Source organism: Rhinolophus ferrumequinum, chromosome 21, assembly GCF_004115265.2.
Source record: "Rhinolophus ferrumequinum isolate MPI-CBG mRhiFer1 chromosome 21, mRhiFer1_v1.p, whole genome shotgun sequence".
In the NCBI taxonomy this organism is placed as follows: Eukaryota; Metazoa; Chordata; class Mammalia; order Chiroptera; family Rhinolophidae; genus Rhinolophus; species Rhinolophus ferrumequinum.
Genome location: NC_046304.1, coordinates 29,761 through 43,629, shown reverse-complemented (window position 1 = coordinate 43,629; position 13,869 = coordinate 29,761). Strand labels below are relative to the sequence as shown.

The following is a 13,869-nucleotide window of genomic DNA, read 5'->3' as shown; positions in this document are numbered from 1 at the left end:
AGCCAGGTTTGACCTCCCAGAAAACAGAACTCTAAATTTTTACTTATGATTCTGTGGCTAGGATATCCATACTGACTACAGACTATCTCTAACTACATTTATATTAAGAAATATTACATGAAACATCCATTTTTTGATTATTTTTTAAAGAGGCAAATTTCAACTTATAAAAAGAATAATTTGAATTTCATCAGTTTACACTCTTTTGTGCCTTCTGTTTCAGCGAGTGTCACCATCTAGAACTTAATGTCAGGTTACAGAACACTGAGGATTATTCTTACGTTTCAGGAAATAGCTAATTTTCCTGTTGCAGCATTTTCTTTATTTCCTTATCCCAGTTTTCATCTTGTTTCTCTTATTCTGTCACCACTTCGTATCCCTGAAGTTCCTGTTGTAGTTCTTTTGCCAAATCTGCAGATCCTCTTCTAGTAGTTTCCTCCTTCTTGTGAAGCACGAGTTGCTCAGCTCCTTCCTCACTCCTTCTGACCAAAGTTACAGGCACCAAAGTCAATACTGACAACTGAGAAACAGCGGGGCTGGTAGAGATCTCTTCTTCATCCTCTTGAGTTTTAATCTGAGATTTGATTATGCCAGTTGGTGCTTGGGGCTGTACTGCCTCTGTCAGTGGCAATGCATCCTCTCAGCGGTGGCTCTTCCCCTCTTTTCCGGTGGCCTTCTCCTGGGAGGCCAGGGCCATGGCCTTCCTTAATCAGGGAGACACAGTAAAAGTAGTTCCTCCAAAACACTTCTTCCTTCACAAGTTTAGGAACAAGGGCAAATCTCATCTGGCTCAGCAGTTCATCCTCTTGTAGCATGACCAGGGCAATAGGGTACATCTGATCAAAGTCAAACTGAAACGGCATGCCAGCAGGAGAACCATGAAGGAAATTCCTTGTCAGCTGATAAGGCCAAATTTGTTAAGTTATTTCTGCATCATTACTGTCAACCCACGGGGGCACTACTGATTCTGATTTTTTTGTATGTTGTTCAACAATTTTTTTCTGTTCCTTCTGAAAATCTCCTACAATCGCTTTATCATTGACGTCACCTACATTTCCTTCTACTGAATTCTTTATTATTTATGCTGCTTCAGCAACTGATTCAGTTATTTATTATTTATTTTGTAGCAGCAGTTGCAAAGTTAAATAGATAGTTGCTGAGGCCTTTGGTTTGTGAAAGAGCTCTGGTCCCTGGCTTGCTGCAACTCCCCCTCAACTGACTCTGACACTGGGGGCCACCTCTCGAGCCGCACGCTGGTGGCCCCATACTCTTCAATTGTGGTTTTATAATTAATAAATAAATAAATAAATAAATAAATAAATAAATGAAGTCGCCAACATCACTTAGACGTTTCTATTTATCCCCTTAATTCTATTAGTTTTTATTTCATGTATTTTGGAGACTCTGTTATGAGGTGTATATATGTTTATAATTGTTTTCCCTCTTGATAAATTGACAGCCTTTCTCAATGTATAATATCCCTATTTGTCTCTTTTAACAATTTTTTTACTTCAACTCTATTTTTTTTATATTAGTATAGCTACCCCCACTCTCCATTGGTTACTGTTTGTATGAAATATCTTTCCATATTTTCACTTTCAACCTACTTGTGTCTTCAGATCTAAAGTGATTCTCTTAAACATAAAATATAGTTGGATCATTTTTTAAATTCATTCTGCCAACTTCTGCCTTTTAATTGGAGGGTTTAATCTATTTACATTTAAAGTAATTATTAACCAAGAGGGAGTTAGTCTGTCATTTTGATATTTGTTTTCCATATGTCCTATACATTTTTGTTGTCCCTCAATGACTTTTATGGTCTTCACTTGTGTTCAATTTTTTTCTTGTGTAGCATTTTGTTTCCCTTATCAAACTAATACACTATATTCAACTAATACCCACCTGATAAGGCTTTTGTGAGGGATAAATTAGATAAAAAGGATACTGAAAGTTAAGCACCTAATAAATGAATTCAGTAAACAAGTATAAATTCACATCACACAAATGTTCATATTTCAAAAGGTCAGCAGCATTCTTCCACCCACAGAATTCATTGTTAGAAAACTAGAATTGTGTCAGAATCAGTGGCAGAAAATATGGACTAGAATGGAGGAAGGGAGATGTTTTTATTATTTAGTTCACCCACCCACAGTGAAAAAAGACACCAGTAGGGAAGAATTCCTATTGTCAGTGAACATCTCACTCAAGAAAATATATTGTCTATAAAAGGATAGTTTAAGATATTAGCACAATTTGACTTGCTGAAAATAAATTATAAACCAGAATTTGAATACAGAATGAGAAATACAACCTCCATACAATTATTAAATATACAGCAAGATCCATATATATATACAAAAATGAATGGAGTAGATCTTGAAAATGTAAATAAACTTTCTAACTCATTGTGGTAGGCTGATAATGGTCCCAGAAAAGTGTTCAGATCTAATCCTCAGAACCCATGAATATGTTACATTATAAAGCAATAGGCCTTTGTAGGTGTGGTTTTGAGAAAAGGAGATTATCCAGGATTATCCAGATGGAGACACACTGTAGGGCAGGGGACCACCAAAGCAAGAAGATGGAATGATGTGAGAAAGTAGCCACAAACCAAGGAATGGAGGGACCTCTAGAATGTGAAAAAGGCAAGGACATGGATTCTCCCTTGGATGCCCTGAAAGGAACACAGCCCTGCCAACAGCTAGATGTTAGACTTCAGACCTCCAGAAAAGTATGATAATAAATTTGTGTTAATTTGTTAAGTAGCAACAAGAAAAGTAATATACTCATTAAGTACTTAAGAACAGCAGTATAGTCTTTAATTATTAAAGGATTGTTTCACATTAAAAATAAAAGAAGACTTAATTAGAAAACAGGTATTGTAGTTCAATGGCTGTTAAATTTGGCTTTATATTTGGAGAGGTTTAAAAAATACAGATGCTTGGGAGCTCCATTTGGAAATGCTGTTTTAGGTAGGCTTATGATTATACAGGCATCTATTGTTTTAAAATGCTTCCCAGGGTATTTTAGCTTGAGATGGTGGGCATAAATTTGGCATTCTATTTCTTTTTCTCCATGGAAAGCAACAAGGTAAATCAGAAACAAATGCAGACCCACAAAATGAGTGGTCCAGATCGAATATAGATGCAGGAAATGTGTGAGAGAAGATGCAAGACAGATCTCAGGACGACCTTCAGGTGTTCTTTTCCAAGAGGAAGCTGATACCCAGAGTGGCACAACCCAAACCCTTCCTTCAAAATACTGGCAAAGAATTCATGGCCTGGGACAGAAATACCTTTGAACTTTGCCCCTCAGAAGGAAAAAAAAGGGAAGTAGGGACAAATGTGAATCACACTATCAACCCATAGATCTAGGAACCCATGGATGCAGGAAACTGTAACGCAGATTAAAGGTGAAACTGCTTGTTCACTGTTAAAGGCCAAAAATAAACATTAAAAAATAGGAAGACTTTGCAGGAATGTAAAGGGAGCTCTCTTACACTGAGGTTTAATGTGTATGTTGCTCAAATACGTTGAGATGCACTTACATGTGTCTTAATATCTATGTGGGCCTTATGACCCAGTAATTCCACTCTTCCGTACACACCCTGGAGAATGTCTTGCACATGTGCCCTAGGAGACGTGGACCAATCTGTTGAAGAAGCATTGTTTGTATCACCAAAAACTGGGAACAAACCAGAAATTTTCGTTAAAAGAAGACTGGAGAGAGAAATTATGACAACCTATACAAGAATGAAAAGGAAAAACTACAGCTACACACACCAACATGGAAGAGTTTAAAAAATCTAATCTTGAACAATAGAAAGAAGAGGTCAGACAGAATGAAACCATTTGTGTTGTAAGGATGAAAGCACACCAAATAATTCAATACATTGTTGGGATTTTAAATTGAGAGAAACCTCTACACAATGGCAAGCAACTGCCGATTACAAAATTAAGGATAATGACTGTGTCTGGAAGTGAAGGGACTAATATTTGTCTTATTATTATCCTATATATCTTAGATATCATCCTTTATATATTTCCTTGAAATACAGCTATGGCAACCGAGAAAATAAAATTTTAATTAAATTTAAATAGCTACAATATAGTAGTTAGAGGTGAACCCATTGGACGGCACAGCTCTAGCACTCAGATCTCTCTTTCTCTCTCTCTCTCTCTCTCTCTCTCTCTCTCTCTCTCTCTCTCTCTCTCTCTCTCTCTCTCTCTCTCTCTAATGGGAAACGAACAAGCAAACAAACAAACCCATCTCCTGCCTACAAACTGTTTCAAGAGAACTCATTTAATACAAAGACGAATTCTTAAAAAGAATCCAGCACAAGGTCTACACAAAGAAACCAGAAGAAGGGGGAGGAAAACCAGGATTGTCTAGAACACTCATAAGAAAACAATCTATGATCAAAACTTAACACCAAACTACTAATTCAGGGAAGCCATCACCTCTACAAACGGGACAAACATATTCATAGATCCCAGGGCTCAGGCAGAAGGCAAGATAACAAAAGGCAATAGAACCATGGGGGCGCTCAGAAAAAAATACGCACCAAACTATGAAAATGTTATCCCGTTGGAGAAGGAAATGGATGAGAGGTATTGGCGGTACCGTTTTCTTAATAACAATTCTAGAACTGCTTAGCCCTTTAAATTATGTGGCTGTATAACATAAAGCAGCCTGTGCCGGACGGCCCCCCTCCCTCGCCCCCGCGCAATGCTTGGGTTCCAGTCTCGTCCCCCAGTAGTCGGCCCACCGCTCACTTGTTAGCCTGGGAGAGCCCGTCCAATGTTTTCTTAGGAAAACTCTACAAGGCTTTCTGCTTGATGAATGAGCCCCTCTTGCTCCTGGCGTCTTCCTCCCGCTCTGCCTCGTAACATCCTGGCTCCCTCCGCACGTCTCCTCCCTCAGATTTCAATCCCGGTTCTCCAGGAGCTGCTGAGGGTTGCAGGCGTTCGCCCCAGAGCCGGTCTCCACGTCGCGGACCCCCAGGCCGCGCCCCAGCCCCAGGAGGGCACAGCTCCACTTGGGACTCATGCCTCGGTGTCCCAGTTCGTTACATCTGGGCATCTGCGCTGTTATTCTTGATCACCTTATTTACAGGAGTGAGGGTTGCGGGAGCTGCCTTTTTGTGGCCACCGCGGCGCTGAGGTTTGTTACATCGCCGTGGAAACTCGGGGCCATACATCGTGGACGGGGCTTCGGAGGGGGCGTGGTCGGAGTCCAGCGGGGGTTCTGGGCGGGGAAGATCCGCGCGGCGCACACGCCAGCGGGCAGCTCCGGAACCTGGGTTCAGACCAACGCCCTGGGCCGCTTGGAAGCGTCGAGCCCGTGTAAATCAGCTCAGCGCTGGTGAAGCGGCCTGGAGGAGCCACCCCTCCTCCAGCGGTGGGATAATGGTGGGCAGGTCACTGAGATCTGATTCTGAAATGGATAAAGGCCAAGTGTGTTAGGCTGAGAGGGAGGCTGGGCTGGAAGGAGAGGGCTGCGGAGTGCGGGGAGTGAGTAGCGCTGGGGCAAGGACTCAGGCAGGGGCGTTTCGCAGGGGACTCCCGCGGGTCGAGTCACGTGGGGCGGGACCGCACTGCGTCCCTTTCATCCTGTTGAGACCCACGCAGAGTCTAGCCGGGACTGGCGGTGCGGAAGCTGGCTGAGGACAAAAGCCGCGGTGCCGGGGAGACACCAGGTGGCGAGTCCGTGCGGAGAGTGGGTTCTGCGGTTCTGCTCAGGCTGCGCTTCCTACTGGCGCCTCAGCACTTCGTTATGGAGATCTGTATAGACTAACACAGAGAAGTCAGGGAAGTGCAAATCAAATCCAGAAAGAGATACCAAGTCACACCCGCAAGTACCTCGAGGATCAACAAAAATAGAAACTACCAAGTGTTGACGAGGAGGTGATACCGAGGTCCTGGAACGCTCCCACGGCGCTGGAAAAACGTGAGATAATGCGGCTCTGCGGGAGACGGTTTACCTTTGCTCCAGTACATTGCGTATAGAAATACCATACAGCCATTGACATATACACCAAAAAACTGAAAAGCGGTGCACAAAAACCTGTACACAAAGTTTCAGAGCAGCACTATTCACAAGAGCCAAACTGTAGAAACCCAAACTTCCATCGACTGATGAATCAATAAACAAAGTGGGATATCCATACAATGAAATATTATTCAGTCATAAAAATGAATTAAGAAGTGATTCTGGCTACCACATGGATGAATCTTGAAAACATGGTAAGTGACAGAAGCTAGCCACAAAAGGCCACATTGTATGACTCCATTTACAGGACATCCAGATTAGGCAAATCTACATAGATAGAAACCAGGTTAGTGTTTGCCAGGGCCCAGCGAAGGAGAGAATGGGAATGATAACTCAATGGTATGTGGTTCTCATTTGATGTTTTGGAAGTATAGAGAGGGTATTAGCCGTTATCGATGACCGCACAATACTGCGTGCATGCTAAGTGTAACTGAATGGTACTTTATAATCGTTCAAATGGCAAATTTGGTTATGTGCGTTTTACCAAAGAACATTAGAATTCTTCCTAGTAGACCCTCTGTGATAGACATAAATCCTCTAATATTCTGAAGCCCCTGACACCCAGACCCTTTCAACTATATGAGAAACTTCTTTAGATTTAAGGCATTAATCACTGCAACTCAAGTTTTGGTCCAAAGTTGAGAAGGGCCCATCCTCGAAAGAAATGTGGTGTCTTTTGTCTAATGCAGTAGATTGTAGTTTTAGAGAGAGACTACAAACTTTGGAAAGGAATTCTAGCAGATTGCATTCAATTTGAATTGAAAGTGACAAAGAGAGTACAAATTGGAAAGAGGTTTCTATCCACAAACTTGTCTGGGCCTACTCAGTTGCAACATAGACCTTTTCTTGTGGAACGGAAGGTTTGGTCAGAGGGCAGACAGAGTTAAGAGCTGCAGTCTTTTACAGGGAGCGGGATTGGGCTATACCTTCAGGATTGGACCTTCAGACTGGACTAGGCTGGAACGCATTGCTGTGGGCCTGCTGTGCTTCTCCCATTCTCTTTCCCTCAGAATTTAGTGTCGCAGCAATCCTGTTTCTTCTGTCACATTTGGGAATGTGGGGGTGTGTTTCTTTAATTCTCAGATGGTCAGATTTCCAGAACCATTCCCAATTTTCGCTCATTTGTGAGAGGGTATTTTGCATGAGGGAATCTAATTTGTGGCCACAGACTATATTGTGGCTGCAAATCCTTTGATACATCAGCCATTAAGAGGTGCCAGTGAGACTCTTCCCCTCAGCACTGGGCAGTCTGCTTTGACCAGTAGAGTGAGTAGACCATTAGAATAAATTCTGCCAGGTTTGGAACCAAGACGTAAATGAAGTGATTGTTCTGTTTCCTCACTCTTGGTACAGTCTGGAATCCCTGACATATACTATAAAAATTCCAGCTCTCTGAAATCACTCTGCTAAGAGGACATGCATAGGGTGATGTGTTTTGCAGTCTGTCTGAGCTCAGCCTGCCCACCAGAACTGGCAGAGGGTCAGACATTTGAGCGACATGCCTCCCTGTCCACCGATATGCCCGTGAATTTACTCAACACATGTGGTTCAACTGACCAGATTCCTGACCCTCCAATTTGTGAGGTATAATAAGTGGGTATTATTTTAAGTAACCAACAAAGACGTCAAGCCCCCTTCTGCTTGGTTTTCGGTGCTCACGTTCATCCCTGCGCCTGCTTGGAGACAGCTGCTCTTGGATACAGCAGTTATGGAGACACTGTGTTTCAGACAATACTTCTCTTCCAAGTGACAAGGTGACCATAAGCAAGTCATTGATCCTGGGCCCCAAGTCCCTCTCTGTAGAGTGAGGCATCAGGTTCTACACAGCACAGAGGATGGTGCAGATGGAGGGGGGAGTGGGAAAGGGGAGGACTGTCATGGGATATGGCTCTGGGGTAGGAAGTGGGACCAGACACTTCTCCGGATATAGCCACCAGGAGAGGGGACTGATGATGTCACAAACATCCCTTTGTGACACCTGTGGATCCTGAGCTGGGATTGGCCAGGTGGACACTGTGTGAGGATGAAAGCCCCACTGCCTGGCAGAGACGATAGGGTGAGTCTGTGCAGACAGTGGGCTCTCTGGTTCTCTTCAGGCTGTGCCTTCCTACTGACGCCCCCAAGGGCAGTCCCTGTTGAGTGGGTCCCTCTCATCTGACCCTCAGTAAATCAACTCTGATGGCACATTCATCTTGGATATCCAGAACTGTGGAGAATTACACTTCTGTTATTTAAGGCATCCAGTCTATAACATTTGTTATCAAAGCCTGAATAGACTAACACCTTTGTAGGCAGTGAAATGCAAGCTTAAACCACAAAAACATACTAAGTAACACCCACAGTTATGGCTAGGATCAACAGAAACAGAAAATATCAGGTGTTGGTGAGGATGTGATACAGAGGTATTGGAATGCTCACACATCCCTGGAAGAAATGTAAAAGAATATAGCTATGTGGAAAATGGTTTAGCGTTTCTGCAGTATGCTGAATGTAGAAATACCATAAGGCTACCCCAAAGAACTGAAAACAAGTGTTCCAAATCCTGTACACACAAGTTCACAGCAACAGTATTCATGAAAACCAAATTATAGAAACCCAAATTTCCATCAACTGATGAACAAATAAATGTGATATATGCATAAGATGAAACATTATTCAGTTATAAAAATGCATAAAGAACTGATACTGGCAATCACATGGATGATCTTGAAAACATGACAAGTGACAGAAGCTAGCCACAAAAGGCACATATTGTGTTACTCCATTCATATGACATCCAGAATAGGCAAATCCACATTGACAGAAAGAACGTCAGTTTTTTTTCTAGTTATTAATATTTATTATAGAGCTTTAGTAATTAAACTAGTGATTCTGGCACAAGGTGAGACAGAGACTAATAGAACAGCAAAGATTCTACAAATTGACTCTTGCATATATGGGAATTTGGTATATGAAACAGAGGGCATTTTCTTTCTTTTTTTTATATTAAAGTTTATTGGGGTGACAATTATTAGTAAAGTTACATAGATTTCAGATGTACCATTCTGTAATACATTACCTATATCTCACAGTGTGTGTTCACCACCCAGAGTCAGTTCTCTTTCCATCACCATATATTAGACCCCGTTTACCCTCTTCTAGAGCCATACTCCCCCTTATGCTCTGGTAACCCCTAAACTACTGTCTATGAGTTTTTGTTTCTTAATTTGTTTGTCTTGTTCTTTTGTTGTTTTCAGTTGTTTTCAGTGAAATCACATGGTCCTCCGCTTTTTCTGAATGACTTATTTCGCTTAGCATTATAATTTCAAGATCCATTCATGTTGTCACAAATGGTACTACTTCATCTGTTTTTAGGACAGAATAGTATTCCATGGTGTATATATACCACAACTTCTTTATCCATTCATCTATCAAAGGACATTTTGGTTGTTTCCATGTCTTGGCCACCATAAATAAAGCTGCTATGAATATTGGATCACATATGCCTTTATGGATAAATATTTTCAGATATTTTTGGGTAGATACCAAGGAGAGGGATTGCTGGGTCATATGGTAATTCCATTTGTAATTTTTTGAGGAACCTCCACACTGCCTTCCATAGCGGCTGCACCAGTCTGCATTCCCACCAACAGTGTAGGAGGGTTCCTTTTTCTCCACAGCCTTTCCAACACTTGTTACTATTTGTCTGGTTGATGATAGCCATTCTGACTGGGGTGAGGTGACATCTCACTGTGGTTTTTATTTGCATTTCTCTGATGATTAGCGATGTTGAGCATTTTTTCATATGTCTATTTGCCATTTGTATGTCCTCTTTGGAGAAATGTCTCTTCAGGTCCTCTGCCCATTTTTCAATTGGGTTATTTGTTTTTTTGTTGTTGAGTTGCATGAGTTCCTTGTATATTTTGGATATTAGCTCTTTATAGGAGGCACTGTTTGCAAAAATCTCCCATTCCAATTTGCCAATTTATTTTATTGATGGTTTCTTTTGCTGCGCAGAAGCTTTTAAGTTGGCTATAGTCCCATTGATTTATTTTAGCTTTTACTTCCCTTGCCTTTGGAGTCAAATTCATAAAATGCTCTTTGATCCCAAGGTCCATAAGTTTAGTACCTATGTTTTCTTCTATGCGGTTTATTGTTTCAGGTCTTATGCTTAGGTTTTTGATCCATTTTGAATTAATTTTGGTACATGGTGACAGCATTCAAGTTTCATTCTTTTGCACGTGGCTTTCCAATTCTCCCATCACCATTTATCGAAGAGGCTTTCTTTTATCCATTGTATGTTTTTTGCTTCTTTATCAAAAATTATCTGTCCATATTTATGTGGTTTTATTTCTGTGTTCTCAATTCTATTCCATTGGTCTATGTGTCTGTTTTTCTGCCAATACCATGCTGTTTTGATTATTGTAGCCCTGTAGTACAAGCTAAAGTCAGGGAGTGTGATACCTGCAGTATTGTTCTTTTTTCTTAAGATTGCTTTGACTTTTCGGGGTCTTTTGTGGTTCCATACAAATCTGATGATTTTCTGTTCTATTTCTTTAAAAAAATGCCATTGGGATTTTGATGAGGATTGCATTAAATCTGTATATTGCTTTGGGTAATACGGCCAACTTAACTATGTTGATTCTTCAAATCCATGAGCACGGAATGTCTTTCCATTTCTTTGTGTCTTCTTCAATTTCTCTTATAAGTGTTTTATAGTTTTCAGCATAGAGGTCCTTCACATCCTTGGTTAAGTTTATTCCTAGGTGTTTTATTTTTTTTTGTTGCAATTGCAAAAGGAAATTTTTTTATTTCTTTTTCTGAGATTTTATTGTTAATATATACGAATGCAATGGACTTTTGTACGTTGATTTTGTAGCCAGCAACTTTACTGTATTCGTTTATTGTTTCTAAATGGCTTTTTGGTAGAGTCTTTAGGGTTTTCTATGTATAGTATCATGTCATCTGCAAAGAGTGATAATTTAACTTCTTCATTCCCAATTTGGATGCCTTTCATTTCTCTCTCTTGCCTGATTGCTCTGGCGAGGACTTCCAACACTATGTTGAAAAGCAGAGGTGATAGCCGACAGCCCTGTCGTGTTCCTGAACGTAGAGCAAAGGGCTTCAGTTTTTCACCATTAATTATGATATTAGCTGAGGGCTTGTCATATATGGCCTTTATTATGTTAAGGCATTTTCCTTCCATACCTATTTTATTAAGTGTTTTAATCATAAATGCATGTTGTATCTTGTCAAACGCCTTTTCTGTATCAATTGATATAATCATATGACTTTTGTCCTTTATTTTGTTTATGTGATGCATCAAATTGATGGATTTGCATATTTTGAACCATCCTTGTGCCCCTGGGATGAACCCCACTTGGTCGTGATGAATAATCTTTTTAATGCATTGTTGTATTCGATTTGCTAGAATTTTGTTTAGGATTTTTGCATCTGTATTCATCAGAGATATTGGTCTGTAGTTTTCTTTTTTTTGAGTTATACTTACCAGGTTTTGGTATCAGGGTAATGTTGGCCTCATAAAATGAGTTAGGGAGCATTGTCTCTTCTTCAATTTTTTGGAAGAGTTTGAGTAGGAAAGGTATTAGATCCTCTTTGAAGGTTTGGTACAATTCACTACTGAAGCCATCTGGTCCGGGACTTTTGCTTTTCGCAAGGTTTTGGATGACTGATTCAATTTCCTTACTGGTAATTGGTCTAGTTCGATTTTCCAATTTTCGTGATTCCGCCTAGGAAAGCTATATGTTTCTAAGAACTTGTCCATTTCTTCTAGGTTATTGAATTTGGTGGCATATAGTCCTTCATAGTATTCTTGGATGATCCTTTGTATTTCTGTGGCATCCGTTATAACTTCCCCTCTTTCATTTCTGATTTTGTTTATTAGTGTCTTTTCTCTTTTAATCTTAGTAAGTCTAGTCAAGGGTTTGTCAATTTTATTAATCTTTTCAAACAACCAGCTCTTTGTCAGATTAATATTTTCTATTTTCTTTTTGTTCTCTATTTCACTTAGTTCTACTCAGATTTTTATTATTTTCTTTCACTGCTGACTTTGGGTTTCATTTGTTCTTCTTTTTCTAGATCTTTAAGGTGTAACAGGCGTATTTATCTGGGACTTTTCTTGTTTCTTGAGATAGGTCTGTTATGATATAAATTTCCCTCTTAAAACTGCATTCACTGAATCCCAAAATTTTTCATAGGATGTATTTTCATTCTCATTTGTTTCCATGTATCTTTTGATCTCTTATTTCTTCTTTGAATCAGTTGTTCTATAAACGTATATTGTTTTATCTTCACATATTTGTGGCTTTTCCTGCTTTCTTTTTGCAGTTGATATCCAATTTCAAAGCCTTGTGATCAGAGACTATGCTTGACATGATTTCAATCTTCTTAAATTTGCTGAGGCTAGTTTTATGTCCCAATATATGGTCTATCCTTGAGAATATTCCATGTACACCTGAAAGAAATGTATAGTCTGATGTTCTAGGATGAAGTGCTCTATAAATGTCAATTATGCCTATTTCATCTAATGTGTCATTGAGGGCTGATATTTATTTATTTTCTGTTTTGATGATCTATCCATAGCTGTCAATGATGTATTTAGGTTCTCTACTATAATTGTGTTCTGGTCAACTCCTCCCTTTAGTTCTGTTAGTAGTTGGTTGGTATATTTCGGTGCTCCCTGATTGGGGTCATAAATATTGATGACTGTTATGACTTATTGTTGTATAGTCCCCTTTATCATTATCATTTGTTTATCATAAGATAGACAAAGAAATGTCTATCTTTGTCTCGTTACCTTTTTTATCCTGAAGTCCGTTTCATCCGATATTAATATGGCTACAGCTGATTTTCTCTGGATACCATTTGCTTGGAGTGTCAATTTTCACCCTTTCACTTTGAGTCTATGTTTGTAGCTGAGATGTGTCTCTTGAAGGCAGCATATGGTTGGATTTAGTTTTTCGATCTAATCTGCTACTCTGTGCCTTTTTATTGGTGAGTTCAGTTAATCTGCATTTAGGGTGATTATTGATATGTGAGGATTTCCTATCATTCTATCTTTGGTTTTCTTGTAAGACCATGTCTCCATTGTTTCTTTGCCTTTTTGTTGTCCATTATTTCTGTGTGGTGGTATTCTATAGAATGTTTTATTTTCTCTCAGACTGCAGCCTTTTATTCTCTCTCACTCTGTAGTGTTATGTTTTCTCTGCACTATTCCGGCTTCTCACACAATGCGGGTATTCCATGGAAGGCAGATTTCTCCTCTGTGAATAGTTCACCTGGGTCATACAGCCTGCTTCCATGGGGGGATTTGGAGAGCTTCTGAAGTTCCAAAGCTCTTCCTGTACCAGATTCAGAGCCTGTGTGTTTCAGTAGCTCTGTTTACTCCCACAGGGATCCTCCTAGATAGGTGGGGACAGGGGCGGGGTGGGTTGTGAGAGGTGGCCCAGAGCAATGGTGTTGACCACCACCACAGCCAGTCCCGCTTCCACCACTCCCTCCCCTATGCTGGAACTAGTTGGGCTGTGAGTCCGTGTCTGTGGACCACAGTTCTCAGAACTGCAAATATTCTGTTCTTTTGATCTGACACTGCTATTGTTCCGCTTCTAGCACTGGGCAGGTGGGGGCGGGGTGAGCTCTGGGAGGGTAGGGAGAGGGCGGCTAGTTTCAATGCCTAAGGCTTCCGTTCTCGGCTCGGCTGTTTTCAGCCTTCTTCCTTCAGTCTTTGCTCCAAAGTCCCTGCCGTGAGTGTTGGGTTCAGCTGTGTTATATGCTGTCCTCTCAGCCCTGTTGGCCATAAGTGGAGCCCTAGCAGTCTGA

The 13,869-nt window shown here is 40.6% G+C and overlaps 1 pseudogene; it reads right to left on the bottom strand.

The window, feature by feature from the left end:
- Positions 1-295: 295 nt before the first annotated feature.
- On the bottom strand, positions 296-1,557 carry LOC117012803 (synapse-associated protein 1-like; annotated as a pseudogene).
- Positions 1,558-13,869: the final 12,312 nt, after the last annotated feature.